Source organism: Drosophila miranda (assembly GCF_003369915.1).
Source record: "Drosophila miranda strain MSH22 chromosome Y unlocalized genomic scaffold, D.miranda_PacBio2.1 Contig_Y2_pilon, whole genome shotgun sequence".
In the NCBI taxonomy this organism is placed as follows: Eukaryota; Metazoa; Arthropoda; class Insecta; order Diptera; family Drosophilidae; genus Drosophila; species Drosophila miranda.
This window is the reverse complement of record NW_022881614.1, coordinates 15414721-15418907: the sequence shown is the minus strand read 5'-3', so window position 1 is coordinate 15418907 and position 4187 is coordinate 15414721.

Here is a 4187-nt window from a genome sequence, read left to right as displayed (position 1 = left end):
TAGTTGACGATTTTGATGGTTCATTAAGATTTATATGGTAATTTTCCAAAACTGCTTCGATGTCAGCATAAATTACTACTGGTGGAGATAGTTTTTTAGAAAAACTTTTGAATACAGTTTTGGTATTAGGTTCAGAATACAAAGCAGCAACTTTTCCACACTCTTTAGTGTCATGTATAGTATTTGTTGTACCATAAAATTGCAAGAAGTTCTCGCAAAAATATGCAGTATTATGGGATTTACTATGTTGTGAATAACATAATTTTCTCATGCACGTTATATATGCATAATGCATCATTTGCATATTATCACTATTAATTCCAAGCAAGTTTATGTGGTGAGTCCGAATTTTCTTAGTCCTCACTGTGGGTCCCACAACGTTTTTTCCATTCTCATCGACTTCATAAACATTGATGCTAAAATCCTCATTTGCTGATTCGAATCGCTTGATTCCTTTGCTTGTTATTGGAAACTCAATTCCGGAAAAATTTAATCTTACTCCTTCATAATAAATGATGTCTTGCCGTATGTTTCCGCATCGATAGGATGATGGTATTGTTAACTTATCTCGGGAAATTTTTTTTAATGCTGCTGTTTGATATATAGTTTTAAGGTGTTTTTCATAGGCCAATGATGCTAAAACACACCACTTGAAACAAAAATCATCGTCATTTTTAACATTTATGAGTGCATTTCGTGACTTAAAATTTTTGGGAGCTTGGATAAACCTGTTTGCAGCGATATGCTCTAGTTTTATCATGGTAAGTTCAAAATATTTAAAACACTTTATTGCCCAACCTGAATCCTTCTCCTGGAATTCACTGCTGAGAGTTATCAAATTTTCTATGGTATCATTTAGATGATCATCAATCAGCTCGTTTTCATATATTGGTTTGTATGGAGTAATGAAATGCTTCATTGTTTCTGTTAAGCTTTCATCATCAGTGTTTTTAACGTATAATCCATATACTTTTAAATTGTATTTTATGGACTTGTACTCACTCATGCAGTGACGCAATAAATTGATAATATCATTTTTGCAATCATGAAAAAACTCTTTTAAATCAATCTGTTCACTTTGATTTGAGTGAACACGATATGATTTTAAAGAAAATCGCGACTCCGTTGAAATTAAAATAACGTTTTCATTTTCCTCTAGTTGAGCTGCTCTTGCATTCTTATGTTTGTCCGACATCATATGGCGTCTTTCCCTAGACGAAGGGTAACTTTCACCGCAAATTGAACAGTCAATAATCCTTAGTTCCATCGGAGTATCCAATCGAGGCCGTTTTGAAGCTCCTGACGTTGAAGGACCTTGAAGATCACTTGAATTAGATCCTTTGCTCATAAGAATCTCAAAAGCATTCCTAGGTCCCAAGCATGCTTCATAATGACTATCAAACTCTATTAAGTCGATGGACTTAGAGCAAAGATCACACACCACATTATTACGATAATCAGAGCATCTCTCATAATGAGATTGAAACTCTGAAAAGTCAACGGACTTATCACACATGTTGCACTTAACTTTTGATGCCATTTTAAGTTTTTTTTTTTTTTTTTTTTTATCGAACTAACCACTTTCACTATTGAAATAGGACTAAGGGTTTCCTTTTTAAATGGTATCTTTTTAGGCCCCCAAACACCTTCTTAATCTTTTATATCCAAACCAAACAGTACCTGCTCACAAACCTGTTTCAAACGATTCCTACTGGGTCAATCTAATAATATGAGGGAAAGGTTACAACCTCTATTCTACCTGAAATCCACTTATTCTTTTTATGTAATCCTCACTTGGAAGAAACCTGTTTCAAACGAATCCTATGATTCTCTTGTAATAAGAGGAAGTGAAATTCAACCAATCAAAAGTAAAACAGCAAACATTTAAAATAAATAGTGGTTAAATGTGTTATATTTATTATATACATATGTTTATATTATTTTTAGAAAAATACATAAAATATTCTTATTATATAAATATGTATTCGTATTATTAAAATTTCGCCACAGGTAATTTTACCGCAGCAATTAAGTCATAATCATCTTTATCCCGAAGTAGTTCCTGGAGTTGAGATCTTTTATCATCATCCTGATTATCTACTAAATCGAAAATGTTGTCATCATCCGGGAAAATGTATGATGGATTATCATTATTAGGCGTTGCATTCCTTGGGTCATCGTCGTCATCATCCCATTTAATGTCACTTAACCAGGTCAAGTTGCTCTCGAGATAGGTTTGGGTCTTAATCCCAAAAATCAAGGACAGGTCTACGGAGCTCGGCTGAGAGTCCAGATTTATGGTTGATTCCGGTTGGGAATCGATAAAAATGATTTCAAGGTCATCCATCGTTGTTGAAAGATTACTAGTTTATGTACTAGCTGTTAGCTGTGAGTAGTTATTATATAGGCATTTTGCTATGGGACAGTGTTACACAAAGGAGGAATATAAATTATAGAGAAAGTAGAAAGGTTCAAGGGCATCGAATCCGTTTTTCAGGAAACACTTAAAAAATACCTCTAAACTATCACATTAGATTCATTGCAAAGGGATGACCTACCTGTTTGAGGGTTGTTTGAATCGCAACACGGGACCAATCGTAAAAACAGGTTCATTGACAGTAAGAGGGAGGAGAGAGAATATAAATGAGCGAAGGATCGATTTGAGAGGATTTTACATGGTTGAGAAACAGGATTGAGATCGAAGTTAGTTCACAATATCACCGATAGGTGGCACCACCAAGTAGTAAAGGATAAGGGACGGCCGTATATTTAATATAAGTAGCTTAATTAATTTTTATGTCTTCCTATTATAATTTTATTCTTTGTGTGCTCCTGTATATATCTCCATTAATTTGTGTTCTCTTACCATTCAACCCTCTATACTTATAAAATATCCTATAAGTATTTATTTAACTTGACCAGTTAATAACATAGCAGAAATTGTTTCCCAATTCAATGTTAATAAAATATCTTATAAGTATTTATTTAACATGATCACGTAATAACATAGCAATATGATGCACATTTACATTCAACATGTTGCCAAGCTGCACATTCTTAAGCATATGTTGCTGCAACATGTTGCGAATTTGGTAATTCAGTCTAAAATATGACCGTCCCTTATCCTTTACTACTTGGTGGCGCCACCTATCGGTGATAATGTGAACTAACTTCGATCTCAATCCTGTTTCTCAACCATGTAAAATCCTCTCAAATCGATCCTTCGCTCATTTATAATCTCTCTCCTCCCTCTTACTGTCAATGAACCTGTTTTTACGATTGGTCCCGTGTTGCGATTCAAACAACCCTCAAACAGGTAGGTCATCCCTTTGCAATGAATCTAATTTGATAGTTTAGAGGTATTTTTTAAGTGTTTCCTGAAAAACGGATTCGATGCCCTTGAACCTTTCTACTTTCTCTATAATTTATATTCCTCCTTTGTGTACCTAACACTGTCCCATAGCAAAATGCCTGTATAATAACTACTAATATATATACTTTATGGGGTCGGAAACGATTCCTTCTGGACGTTACACACATCCACTTTTACCACAAATCTAATATACCCCAATACTCATTTTGAGTATCGGGTGTAACGAGGGGGAACGTTGTGAGTTGCTGCGGACACCGAAACTCTACATTTATACCCGATACTTAGTCAGTATGGCTCTCCTCCGGCAGACGCTGCTAATATTAAACGACACGACAAAGAGTGCGTGCGAGAGAGACAGAAAATCAGTCTGAGCGTGACGTCGGGCGCTGCGTAGCCAGTGCAAATTGATTTGTTCCTTTTGGCTATAAACATTATCTGATCTGGTCCAGATTCAGCAATCTGATAGATATGGTCGTTATCTATGATTCTGCGTTTTTAGTTTTCTCAAATGTGCAATATTGTGGATGCAACAGATTTTCGTTCTTTGTGGAGGCGGAAGGGGGTGGGGCGAAATTCTGAGATATACGTTTTATAGTGAGATCTAACAGAAATGCGGATACCAAATTTGGTTACTCTAGCCTTAATAGTCTCTGAGATTTGTGGATACCCCAGTTTTTCGTCCTTTGCGGGGGCGGAAGGGGGTGTGGCGAAATTTGGACACGAAACGGTCAAGGTCCGATATCACAGGAGTGTGGATACCAAATTTGGTTGCTCTGGCCATTATAGGTTCTGAGATCCTTGAACTCATATTTTG